General features: G+C 48.4%; 1 protein-coding gene across 2 annotated transcripts in view; it reads left to right on the forward strand.

Annotated features, from left to right (window-relative positions):
- TMLHE (trimethyllysine hydroxylase, epsilon) overlaps positions 1–14,116 on the forward strand; it is a 163,379-nt gene that overhangs the window by 5,748 nt on the left and 143,515 nt on the right. Inside the window, exon 1 of one of the 2 annotated variants that reach the window (XM_086942226.1) lies at positions 8,873–8,897. The exons of the other annotated variant lie outside the window; for it this stretch is intronic. The gene's annotated coding sequence lies outside the window, so the exon portion shown is untranslated. Of the gene's footprint in view, positions 1–8,872; positions 8,898–14,116 lie in introns of those variants that run through there. 2 annotated transcript variants of the gene reach the window in all.

Raw genomic sequence — 14,116 nt, forward strand, 5'->3', positions numbered from 1 at the left:
TCCTGGCGAACCTCTGCAGATAGCCGTGTCCGGTGGTGTTTCTCCTGAAGACCCTTCATGGCCTGTGCAATAGAGCGAGAAAAAGGGCGCGCCATGGGTATTACTCTCAATGCAAAGTTTAACTGACCCACTGTCTGTTGCAACATTTGTAGAGTAACCTTCTTAGCCTGTATGCATAGTCCTAGGGTATTCTTGAATCTTTGTATCTTCTCCATTGGTAATCTAAAGCAGCCCTCCACTGAATCCAGTTCAATTCCTAAGAATTCCAAGCATGTTACTGGCCCAACCGTTTTTCCCTGCGCCAGGGGCACCCCGAAAGAGTGCATGAGCACGCAAAATTCCTGCAATGCTGACGCACACTCCCGTGAGCCCGCGGGACCCAAGAAAAGAAAATCATCTAGATAATGCATGACCCACTGGTGGCCCGTAGATTGCCTTAGGGCCCATTCCAGGAAGGAGCTGAACTGTTCGAAATATGCACATGAAATGGAACAGCCCATGGGCATACACTTATCCATGTAGTACTTCCCTTCAAAGGAGAAACCTAAGAGGCGCTGGTCCTCCAGATGAACTGGGAGCAATCTAAAGGCTGACTCAATATCTGATTTGGCCATTAATGCCCCCGCACCCAGGCCCCTCAGCATGTCTGCCGCCTGGTCAAAGGACGCATATTTTACGCTGCAAATTGATTCATCAATAGCATCATTCAAGGATAGGCCCTTAGGTGCAGACAAGTTGTGAATGAGCCTATACTCTCCCTTCTCCTTCTTTGGTACCACCCCCAAAGGAGAGCATACAAAATTCTGAGTTGGAATGACATGAAAAGGTCCCGCTACCCTACCCAAACGCAACTCTTTTTCTATCTTGCTTGCCACCAGCGTGGGATTGGAAAGAACTGACAGCTGGTTTTTGCAATGTGGTGTCCCGACATACCCCCCAGCTGGAATTCGGAAACCATGGGTGAAACCCTCTTGCAACAATCTCGCAGAAGTTTTGTTAGGGTACCTATTAAGCCAGGGGATCATAGCTGACAAAAGAATAGGCGAGTGTGCTATAATGGGATGGATCTTGTTATTCTGGTTTCTTCCTTCCCCTATTACCAGACCCATTGCCCTTATTCCGGCATGTCGACTCTGGGTGGGAAGGGTGGCCGCATAGGCTGCACGCATGCCTGAATTTACAAGTGCCCGGTGCCCTGTTGCATGTTCGCTTGTTGAAGTCCCAGCATACCCCCTTCGCACCCCCATTGCCTCTGGTTTTTTGGCTTGTCTCCCCCCCCTGCGCTGGTCGAAAGGGCTGCTGGAACGGCTGTTGTGGCCTGGGAGAATAACTTTTGTTCCAGGCAGTGCTAGTGCTTGCACCCTGACCCTTCTCAAATTGTGAATGCCAAGAAATAGAATCCACCTTGTCCCATGCCAAAGACTTATTGTGCTCCCTAGACTTTCTGAAGGCTATATCGTATTCTTTCCAAACATCCCCCACATGATTCTCATGGTACATTGTGATCCTACTCTGGTAGCAGCTCATCACTGATTGCATTCCTGGAAAACGTTCACCAATTACTGCACTGTACACAGCAAAGGCCCTTACCCAATTGATGATGGTTTCTTCCACCCTAAATTTGTACAATTTTGCTCTCCATTCACTAGGCAACATCATATCTTTCTGTGATTTTACATATTCCCATTCCCTGTTGTCAATCAGTAATGAAAAAATATTCACATATTTGTCAGCCCAAATCAACTCTTTCACACTTTGCGACACATGTTGCGCTAAGCTCTCCCCCCTAGAGGGCATTGCGCCCTCGCCCAACAGTGGTAGGGCAACCTCCTTACCATTGTCGTTGATTGACGTCGCTTCCACAGTCTTGGCTGCACCCCCATTGTTCGTTGGACCTGTTTGGGGAGAAACTGGTGCAGGTGGCGTGCTGCCCCGACCACTAGCCAACAATATCTGAGCAACCAATGTTTGTTGTTCTGCTGTGAGGTTCATGTTGGCCGGCAGCGCTCCCCCACCCAACCAGGGCAGGACCGCTGCTACCTGGGCTGCCAGTTCTGCTGGCATTGGACCCGACGCGGGCAGAACAGGAGGGACCACACTCGGTACCGGGTCCCCCAAGGGAACCGGAGTGGGCGGTGGCGCCACTGGCGCTACTGGTGCCGCCACAGGAATGGCCGGCGCTATTGGCACAGCCACTGGCAGCTGGGGTACTGGTGCCTGAGGTGGAGGGATAGGTGCCGCTGGCGGTACATTGGGAATTGGACTCTGTGGGCGACCCCCCGCCCTCTTAGTTCTTGCCCGCTTGGGTGTCTCGAATACGCCCCTTGGTTTGGGCGGCACTATTGTCCGCTTAGGTCTTCCAGATGGGCCGGCCTGAGCATCTACCTTCGCTCCCAATTCCGCCACGGTCTTACCCAGTTTGTCAACCTTCCCTAAACGCTTATCCATTGCAGACATTCTGCGCATCATTTTTTGAAACATTAAACCCACGTTCGGATTCCCGTGCCCCCTTCTTTGAGACATATTTATGAGCACACAGTGCTCCGTACCTGACCCAGTTGAAGGTGCCCGAGCTGGAATACGCGGACCAAACAATCCTAGTCTTGTAGTCCTGAAAATAGAAAATACGTTAGATTTCCAATTGTGGTAGCCTTAAATAAGTTGAGCCCTTATACCAGTAGAACAAATTAAAATTACAAGGTGCCTTGAGGCTATACCAACCGCCTTTGTAAGGCACACAATCAGCTCATATACACCTTTAACCTGTAAATAAATCAAGTCCTTATATGATAAAAGCAAAATTAAAATTGCCCTGGGTGCTTTGAAACCAAATCACCACTTTGTAAAGTACACACAGATCACATACCCAGCGAGCCTGGGGAGCGCGGGCACAAAGAGGCCGCTACCCGCGCTCCCCAGGCTCTTAACCCCTTCGCGGTCGCGGCCCCGCCCCCTCGGCCCGGAAGTGCACAACTACTTCCGGGGCGAGGGGGCGGGGGCAAGCCACCACGAAGGGGACGGGATATGGGAGGGGCCGGGCCCTGCCATGCGTGCGTGGGGGCCGATTGGCCCCCCCTTTTCTTTCTCTCTGCTGCCGATCATAACACAAAGAATGACAATGGGCCGTCTGCCTTTAACGTGCCTTGAAGGCGAGTGCTTGGAGGCAGTAGATTATACCACCCACATCTGAGCAAGAACAAATCTACTATTAGATCTGTTTGCTTCTTTAAGCCTAAACTGTTTAGCTCGTGTTTATTTTTTATTTGTAAATATTAATCCTTACTTCTGAACCGAGCTTCCCAGCCTCATGTTCTCACATATTGCATCGCAGTTGTGCAAAACTGCATTAAGCTGGGAAACTCGGTTCAGAAGTAATGTTTAATATTGTAGTAACAAAATAAATACGAGCTTAAACAGTTAAAAAATCTAACGGAAATTAGATCCTCATGCACTGAAGTTAAAATGTTGCCCCCCCCCCCAAACATTTCTGCGGACGCCCATGGGGGGGGGGGGGGGGGTCATAGTTATACCAATGAAGCGTCCTCGTCTCTGAAAGCCTCATGAGGAGACCCGCTCCTTCCAAACCAGGCCTCCCCAGGGGGTGCCTCAGATCACACATGCTGCTGACCTGCCCTGGACTTGTCCATCTTTAGCAGCAGCAGCGCCCGCTCTTCTGATCTTGGACCCCTCTCTGAACGGGTCCTGATGGAGAGGGAGAGAGAGAAGAGGCCGGGGCCCGGGAGTCACACCTCTGACTCCCCCCTCCCTAGAGTCAACAGTTGAGCACATGCTTTGCACCGCGCGCTCCCGTGCGTGCACCATCTCATCCATGGGACCCCACTTTCAAATGTTTTGTCTCCAGCCATTTCCTTCTGACGTCATCATCCTTCTTGGAGGATTACTCCTCTGAGACTTCCGGTGTCCATGGACTCTTTTGGCAGCCCCTGGATCACTTCCTGCCCCCTCTTGCCTTCCAACATTTTGTTTTGCCCTTTAGCTGTTGTCTCCAGCTCTGTTCCTCGGGCCCTCTGTATCACCTCTCCTTCTGGTCTCTTCCTCTACCCCCCCTCCCCATCAGTGTTATGTTATGTATTTATTTTTATATAGCGCATGAATCACCGTTCGGTCTCAAAGCGCTTGCGGAAGGCTGGACTAAACATAGACAGGAGATTTTATATCAGTTAAAGAGCCAAGTTTTGAGATTTTTATGGAACGTTTTATGATTAAGGTCAGTTCTGATGGACAATGGTAGAGTGTTCCAAGTGGTGGGACCTATTTTGGAAAAGCTTCTGTCCCCATTACTGACCGTCCTAACCTTTGGGATCTTAAAAGGTGTTTGTTAGATGAACGGAGGGTTGTCCCTGGACAATAACCCTGGAGTTTTCTCTGCAGGTATTTGGGACCATGTCCATTTATAGATTTATGCACCAGGCAACATATTTTAAATTTGATACATTTTCTTATTGGGAGCCAAGGTGGAAGCTCGAGGGTCAACCTTGCTGCTGAATTTTGGAGGGTCTGAAGCTTGGTTAAGGAGCTTTCGTTCACATCAGCAAGTAGCGCATTGCCATAGTCAAGTCGACTGATTATATGGCCCTGAATAAGGGGTTTCCGGGAAGTGAGTGGAATCCCCTTGAATATTTTTCTGAGGCTTCTCATTAGCCCAATGCTGGTGTGAACAACTTTATTTATATGTGGGGACATGGACAGTTTGTCATCGATGGTGACTCCAAGGTTCCTAACTGAATTTTTCAGGGCTGGACATGGGCCTAGCGACGGAGGCCACCATTCATCCGTCCAAACTTTGTTGGCCATACCAAACAGCATGATTTCCGTTTTTCCGGCGTTTAACATTAAATAATTGTTTGTCATCCACTTACGAACGGAAATCATGCATTATTGGAATCTAACTTTAGCTTCTAAAGGGTTGGGGCCTAAGGTTATCAAAATCTGGGTATCGTCAGTGTAGGATACCGTATCAAAGCCATAGGCTTTGATTACCTTGGCCAGTGGTGATAACTATACGTTAAATAAAGTTGGACTCAAAATTGAACCCTGAGGGACACCTTTATCGTTTTCCACATAAGGTAAAGAGAATGAACCAATTTTGACCTTTGACCGTCTCCCTGTTAGGTAGCTCTGGATCCACCTGTGTGCGGGACCCCCGACACCAATCTCAGCCAGCCCCCTTAACAGAACGCTGTGTAAGATGGTGTCGAAGGACGCCGACAGGTCCAATAAGATCAGGATGGCAGATTGCTTTGCATCCATGGCCAGCCGGATGTTATCAACTACCTCCAGAAGGGCGGTCTCGGTGCTGTGGCAGGCTCTAAAGCCCGATTGGGAGGTGTCCAATAGCATATTGTCCTCCAAATGTTTGGTTAATTGGATATTGATTAGTGACCCCATTGTTTTGCCAAACAGTGGTAAGAGGGAGATAGGACGATAGTTTATTGGTTGCTTCGGGTCAGCATTATTCTTTTTTTTAAATGGGTCTAACCGTTGCTTCTTTCCAAGATGCAGGAAAGGTGGCTTGGGCTAGTGATAGATTAAAAATTGCCGTTATTTCAGTTATCATGGCAGGGGCTATTTTTACTAAAGTCTGGGCAGATGCAGGATCGCTTGGGGAACCGGATTTTGCTTTCTTTAATTTGTCGCTAACTTCTTCCTCAGTGAGAGTATGAAATTCTAACAAGGTTTTAAACAAGGATGATTGTTCAGAAGTAGACGTATTAAATGAACTTGTGTCCTTGTCCTTTACATTAGGTTGTTCAGTCCCATTGGGAAAGGCCTTATGAATATCATCTATTTTGTCCTTAAAGTAGGTGGAAAGCTTGTCGGCCCACTCTTGGGACTCAGTGGTAGGTGGCTGGCAAGAAGAGGGATTTTTACTATGGAGTATAGCTCTTTATGCGAGTTTTCCGCTTGTTCAATTCTAGTTCCTAGATAGATTTTCTTCGCTACGGCTATCTGGCTCATATAGTCCTTGTGTGCAATCTTATATTGTTGTTTATCCATAGCATTCTTTGTTTTACGCCATTTACGCTCGGTGGACCTAGTGGTCTGTTTCACTAGTTTTAAGTCTGGTGTGAACCAGGGGGATCTTGTGTTAGGGCATTTAGTTACCTGTTTTGGGGCTGTGTGATCTAATGCCATGGTGACTGCTTCATCTAGGTCTTTTGCCACCTTATCTGGATCAGCATTATGAGTCACAAGGGGAGGCGAAAAAGCGCTGGTAAAAGAATCAGGATTGATTTTGTTCCGGGCCCTACTCATTTTTACCTTCTTTGGGTGGAGAGGTTTGATCGCGATCACTCTAATGTTGAACTTTATTATCACATGGTCCGACCATAGGACTGGATACAGATCCACAATCTGAATTCCCTGGGAGTTAGTACATAGGAGGTCTAAGGTATGTCCGGCCTTGTGCGTAGGACCGGTTTCTAGTAGCGTCATGTCCAATGCATTGATGCTGTTTATTAATTCAGAGGTATGTATCTATTGCCTCAGCTCAATATGATGATTAAAATATCCTATTAGCAGAAAATTCTTACAGGCTAAGACATGAGGGGCCAGAGTGTCCAATAGCTGAGTGGCGAAGTAGGTTTTGTTTTCAGGCGGTCTATAGACAAGCGCTCCTTTCCACGATTCCTTATCGTTTAGATCAAGGGAAAAGATGAGGAATTCACCCCATTCAGTAATTTGCGTGTCAATAGTTGAGATTTTTATGGAGGATTTGTAGACTGTAGCTGTTCCTCGCCCCTCTTGGCGGTCCTGTCTAGTCTTAGAATATTATAACCCGTAGGCAGCGCTGTTGCTAAGTCCGGGAAAGATGTTTCTTGGAGCCAGGTCTCCGTGATAAAAAAGAGGTCTGGTGATTCTTGGTCTAATAGGGCCCATATTTCAAGAGAGTGTTTGGGAAGGGAACGGACATTTCTATACAAGCATATAAGATGGTTAGACAAGGACAAAGGTACGTGCTTCAGGATGTGCCTATTACTGGAGGGAAGGGAGGTATTTAGGGAAAGGAGTTCTAATCGGAAGTATCTAAGAGTGCCATAGGGCGCTTTACTTCGAGGAACGGGACTGGCTGCTGGCGCTGGTCTGGCGCGGACGGGCACAGACGGGCCTGACTCTGGCACGACTCAGGTGCGTCGCTGCGCGCGTCCGCTTCACCTTCTGTGTGTGTTTTATATCCGTCCCAGCAGCACCACTAGACCGCCGCCTACCCGGAAACAGACTTTCACTCCACTTCGATCGGGATAATTAGCCCGCGGTGGAACGGGGAAATGCCGGGGCGGGGCTTAGCGTGCAACCGGCAAGCAGCAACCACAACAGGAATTAAAAGGTGAAAGACGGCGCAAAATAAAGAATAAATGTTAAAAAAAGCTCTTAAGTCAGCTTCTGAGTGTCAACAGCTAGCGCTAGGTATATGTCAGGCAGTCTCATACCCCAGTCGCGTCTGCTGCGCGCTCCGCCTTCTGTGTGTGTTTATATACCTCCTTCTCATTTCTTGCCCCCCCTCCTCCAGCTCACCATAGCTCTTTTCGCTCTAAACCTGCCCCCACTATTCCCCTCCACCCTTCCCTCCCCTCTGTCGCCTTCCAACTTCACTCTCCTGCGCCTCTTTTCTCCCATTTAGTTTCTCTTCTATCATACCTTTTCCATAGTTGATTTCTTCCTTCACATTTTCTACTTCTTACCTCCGTGGAGCAGTGATACACAGTGAGAGCAGACTAAGGGCACGGGGGTGTGCAGCCTGGCAGAGCTGCAGGAAGAGCTTCAAAGGGCGGCTGCAAAAGGAGGGAGAGGAAAGTGGAATGGAGAAGGTAGAAATGCCAATCTTCTCGGTGAGTCCTGCAGCCGGGATCATCGTCTGCTTAAAGAATGGTTCTGCTGCTGAGGACGGATGCTTGTCCAACCTGCCTCTCATCATCCCTCCCACATTCTTCCCCACTGAGATCCATGTCGTTTTTGGGGGGTAAAGAGCAGTTGTTCTGAAATGCTCCTTTGTATCTTGTCAGCGGATGTACGTCGTTACAACGCATGCTTTTACAACGCATGCCTTTACGACACAACTTTTACAACGCCAGTCGTTACAACGACTTGCGTTGGGGGGCGCTGGATAGTGAATAGTTTATTTTACTATTCCAAATCCAGTCCCCGTGAATAGTAGGGAAGGTGTTGGATAGTAAATTAAAACTGTTCCCTATCCTAGAGCGCCCCCCAGCGCAAGTTGTTGTAATGACTTGCGTTGTAATGGTTGCGTCGTAAAGGTACTTTGTTGTAAAAGTTTTGTTGTAAACGCTGTTCCCCTTGTCAGTGTTGGAGGTGAGCTGTCCCCTGGTTCATGCTTCTCCATTCCCAGGAGTTGGACTAGTCGTGTTCAGGTCTCTCAGCTTTAGGACTAAAGGTTCCAGTCCTAGCAGAGTGGAAATCTAAAAACTATTGACAACAGACTGTTCTAGGCTTGTGTTACAACACTCTTGAGGGGGGACTACTATTGTTTTCTTGTTGATTGAGTCTTATTACTTCACATATTCTTGAATTAAAAATGTTTTGAATGATCAGTCTCTTTTCCAAAAGTGACCTTGGCTATTTGTTTTCAGTGTTGTTTATAATCTGTGAGAAGTTTGACTTTAACCCGGTGTGGAGTGAAAGGTTATAGGTGTTCCTCTCCTTATTTTCAAAGTTTTACTCTTGTCTTGTGAACATTGAAGTGAGGGTGTGACGTGACTCCCCCTGCCTGATATGGCTGGCTGATAGTTTGCAGGTGACCCACCCCTTTTACTGCTTAACCTAACCTATACTCCACACGTCTTGTGTCAAAGTCCCATTCCCTCTGCGCTCAGGCCCGCAGACTGACGGACAGCTGGATCTTCCTCACGTCTGTGACGGTAAGTCGGTGTCCAGCAGGGCAGCTTCGGCTGAGTCGTTTATGTGGTCCATGCCAGACCCTAGACTCTGGGGTCCATGCGAGCCGCAACACGTCACTTTGTCGCGGTGGGTTAATGTGCTGACGCCAAGGCGAGCTGCTTGGCGGTCAGTTCCCGTCAGTTGTGGACTTTGCAGTGAGTCTCACATAGATGGCATTACAGTATTCTTCAGCAAAGATTAGTGTGACCTGCTGGGGAGGGAGGGGGTATCCCCCGTAGGAGTCACAGGTGCTAGTAAAGATTCCTGCTCACCTTGGTTACCTTAGCAGGTGGATGTTACAGAGAGGTCTATAGGTTAACGCGCCCTCACTCTTTCAGCGGAGAGAGTGGATTTCAATGGAAGGAAGGGTTTGGAGACCACGGTTGTCTTCTCATATTGGGATCCTTGGCCCTGTCTCTTGGGCCTCTTAACCCCAGACAGCTTCCTGATTGGGTCAGATCCTCCTCACGAATGAGGTCTTTTACATCCCTCTTCTCACTCCAAACGTTCAGTGAGTCCGGCCGCGGCGTCTTATTCAAGAGTGATGGAGTCCAGTGCAGCACAAAGACCAGGCAAGAGTCTGGTAAGACCCTCGTGGAGCTCTGCTCCCCATGTAGGTTCTGTTTCACTGTTCAAGTCCACCTACTCCTGTTAGCACAACTGATGGGATGTATACTGTGTGTACATACCTCCTCTACACTCTCTCCCTTTAGAAGGCCTCCCTTGTAAAGCCTTCTGCCTCAAGCTTTGTCTGAGCCTGCTTTGAACTGCTCGTCACTCATTGGCCCTTTCCATTTTGCAGAGTCTGTTGATGGTGCTCTTGTCTGACATGCTTTGGGTGTCATCTTTGTGGCTGAGAGTTGGCTGCAGGTAGGCCTGCTGCCTCCCAGGCCTCCTCTTTCCTGCAGGTCGTTTCATTCATAGGCTTGATAAGGTCTCGCGAGTCCATGGATGTTGGGCAGCACATGTTAGCTCTAAAGGTCGAAGAGGTTGTACAGTAACTTTAACACTAACTTGGTTTTTGCCGAATCTCTTGCACTTCTCTCACGTGTCCTGTTACTCAATTTCCAGGGATATTGTACTCCGTTGTTTCATCTGCAAAATAATCTCTTATAAAAGCCTCATTTTTTAACCAATTGTAGACTTGTACCTAAATTCTTCCACCGTTGACGATGTGACAATCCATCATGCTGCAAATTAGTAAAATATTAAATGACGCCTCTAGCAGGTTTCCTTTGTTGAGACAATAAAGCCCCCTCTGGTTTCAGAACCAAGCCCCGCCCCTTGGTCTTTCACGCTGCGATGATGGGAATTCCCTTTTGGTTGGTTTTCCTTTCTCCTTTGACATGTGTTTGCACTGTTGCTACTTCCGCACCTGCCGCAAACAAATGTTCACGAGTTACCCTGGCACTTTGAACTGAGGCCAGACTTGGCCAGACACTGCTCAGGGCCCTGGCTCCTGCTCCGCCTCTTGCTGTAGTCTGGGATGGTGGCTTCTCCCAGCCCAGGGGGCCGCAGGGCATGCTCTAGAAGGTTCTAGGTGTGCTGCTTCCTCCAATAGGCGCTCTCCTCAGCTGCTCCCCTGTCAGACTTCACCTCCTGTCTTTCCCGCCTTTCACCTCCAGCTGTTGAGGACTTTGGGCCTGGCGTGAAGTTTGTTGGACCTGGTGACTCTTGAAGTAGTGACAGGTGTCCAGTTTGCTGTATTCCAAGTGCTTTATAGTCACTGGCGCTCTGAGTGCGGCCGACCAGACCTTCACCATGCTTCCAGCTGTGCCCGGTGCGACAAACTTAGTAACGCCTTGACTTTTCTAACCTGGCTTTCTCTGATTGAATTATTAATGAATTGTTATTTTTTTCCATGTTTTCATTCCTTTACTTCCGCTTGTGTGTTCGCTATTACTGCTATCTATTGATATATGTCTGTCGGCTGCTTTGTTTTTAACGGTGCTCTATCCACTTCGGCACTTAATGAGCGAATACATTAAATACACGGAAAGAATCCGGACAATCAGCGGCCATCCGGGGCTTTCCACGCACGAGCTGTAGGAACCCCGAGTCCATATTAATAATGGAACCTTTTTAAAGGACTGAGCCTTTGTGCCACTTGTTTAAGACACTTTCAGTGAGTGTTGAAATGTCAAATTGATGAATGGCAGAATCAGTTTCCATGCATGAACAAGCATTGGCAAAGCCAACACGTTTTGGTGTTGTTTTCTGTACAACTTTATTATAAGGGCATCTGCTTGGTCCCCACAAGCATTTGAGATGACATCACTGATGATATCTCAAATGCTTGTGGGCAGTAAGAGTGCACTGGGCACTAATGCAAGCTAGGAAGGGTAGTAAAACTGCAATAATGGGGGCTTCGTCGGCTCCTCACACATTTGGCTCCGGTGCTACTGCACCTGCTACACCAATCCTACCTGCATCCCTCCAAAGCAGGCTGTGTCCGCTGCCGACTCTACTGTGCCTTCACTTAAAGGACTGAGGTTGAGAGTGGTCTGTTTGCTCATAGTGTGAAAAAGGAGGGGTGAGCCAGCCACACCTCTCACCGCCTGCTGCGGGGGGGGGGGGAGGCGAGGGCTGTGCCTTACGCAGCCGTGGGGACCTGGAGTCTAACCTGCAGGGAAAATGACCCCCTCGTCTGTGTTTCTAGTAAGAGGGCCATCATGCGGGTGCAGTGGCTCACCACACCCCTTGTACCAGGCTCACTGCACCTGCTGCACAAACAAGACCCAGTATCGCCCCACCTTCCTCCGGGCATCCCTCGAAGCAAGCTCTGTCTGTGCCCCAAACAGCCCCCCCCCCCCCCCTTCCTGGTCCATCTCGTCCATGCAAACCCATGGGTCTCTCTGCTTTCCTCTTTCTCCAAGGCCATTCCTCTGAGGCTCCAGGGCTCCTTGCACCCCACTCTCTGTTCTAGTGCTGTGAAGCCGAATGAGGGAGAATGAAGTGTACAATCACCGCATATAACGGCTGCTTGGGAGGCAGGACAGGCTTGAAGTGATGGAGTTACTTAAAGCTTCATGAGGACAAGTATGTATTCTTTTTGGCCGGTAATGTCGAGGTGTTATCTGCAGAGTTCAGGGGTGCACGCTCTTAAAGGGCGGGCACTGCTACAAACGTTTGCACGAGGTACAGTGTGGTTACATATGATGAAAAGATATACTTTGAAAGTATTTGTTTTATCTTAAACACTAAATCATGTTGCGGCAGCTTGTGCGTAATACAATTAAAAAAAAGTGACTTGCATTTTCACAGTGCTTTCTGTTACAGGCCGGGACCTTGTAGCACTAGAAGTACTCATCGTTATCCTCACTGGGGCAATCGGGATTCAATTCTGTCATGTTCTGATCACACACACACTCATATATACACACGATCACACATTCACACACTCCTCTGGTGATTGCATTAACCAATTGAGGTTTCATAATGTAAACACTGCATTTCCACCCATTAGTTTAACTAGTATTTATTGTTTATCAGTTTCCACACTTTTATGCACTGCTGCAAGTAAACAAGACAGCCTGGAAACACACCAAATTAGTAAAGACACACTACCAGGCAGTCTCCATTTACAAGTGCTTGATGAGGCATTTGCACTACCCATCATCCACCCACACCTGAGAAATACAGCAACGGCCCGCCATGGGGGCACCCCCCACAGTTTGAAGACCTCAGATCTACGCAAACTGTAACCTCCGCGACAACATTAAAGAACGCTGTATTTCAAACATATAGTAAATAAATCTTGCAGTGCAATGTAGAATGTAGCATAGCCCAACCAGAGCATGTCCATGCAGACTTGCAATTAGTGCCCCCAGCTGCACCAAAACAAACCCACCCTGCACTCTCATGTGGCGAACACCAAGCCTGCACTGCTCCCAATGCTTGAGATGACTGTCCCACTAACATGATGAATTAGCTCAAAACAGCCTTCTAAAAATGGACGCATTTACAGCAAGGACTTCCCAATGGGGGATCCCCGCCGAAAGGGATTGGGGTACACCCACCGCCTCCCATCCCTCAGTCAGCGTGAAACCAAAGGTTGTGGGCAATCGTCCTGCTCCAGTTTTCAGATCTTACTTCATCTGCAGAAGTAAGACATTTGCTGATCCTGCGCCCCTTCACAAGCCGACAACTCTTCCAGTTTTGTCCCTTTGCATCAGCAGTTTGACAAATCTGGTTGCAAGTTGCTGATCCCACCCTTACTTGCATCTGCGCGTCGGTGAACACCGGCAGAGTCTGAACTTCTTGCAGGAGCTTTCATCGCCCAAGCAGGATCTGTGAGCTCATGCACCGCTTTGTTCTCTGGGTGTACCCATGCATGGAGTCGGTTGGAAAGATCTGAGCTCTTTTCTGGTCGCCACCCCTCAAGCCAGTCCCAGATGTCTCCAGGTCATGTTTTCCATTCCGCAATCACACAAAGTCTGGCTTGGAAGAGAGTCATACATTTATTTTTAAGCTTCCGAGTTCCCATTTAACTGCCTCAGAAATACATCACTGCTTTTAGGCGGTCTGTGTAAAATCGGGATTCAGCAGGATTTCCAACTGGTCTACAAGTAATGGACCATGGGCAGCCTGCAGAACAGCATCTCTCTCCGTGCAATTAAAGTTCCGCATCGGCCCTCACAAAGGACATCAGGAGGATAAACCTTGGGGACAGAGTACCTTCCGGATCGGCTGCCACTCTTGATCCTTGGTTTGTTCTAGAACTCTGTTTAAGTGCGTATTGTTCATATGAAAATTACCTTCCAGTTCTTCAACTTTAGTCACTAGTTGTAGGCACATCACCTGTAGTTTTGACACTGTGCCTTTCAGACCATTGGCTTCTACTGCTTCGATGTTCACCTTTTGCTCCTCTTTGCCCTTCTCTGAAATTTTACTCAGGAGTCTCAGATCAACAGGCACAGTTTTTCTGTTGTTTTTCCCTGCCTTCAGTACTCCTCTCATCGTGTGCTCTGGATCAGTTCCTGCAGCTGTACAAATCCTCACACCGATTCCACTGGCTGTTCTTGGACCGCCATTGCGCAGAAGAGCCCACTGGTCCAGCATATGGTTTGTTGCTCCGGTGGGTGCCTCAACAGCGAACCATTATCTCTCTACCTCCAGTGGAGCCGATATCCAACTCTGTGTCTGGTCGATCTTTCATCAAATGGTCTCTGCCACTATTAATACAACAGTTGATGGACAG

Source organism: Lissotriton vulgaris, chromosome 10, assembly GCF_964263255.1.
Source record: "Lissotriton vulgaris chromosome 10, aLisVul1.2, whole genome shotgun sequence".
Taxonomy (NCBI): domain Eukaryota; kingdom Metazoa; phylum Chordata; class Amphibia; order Caudata; family Salamandridae; genus Lissotriton; species Lissotriton vulgaris.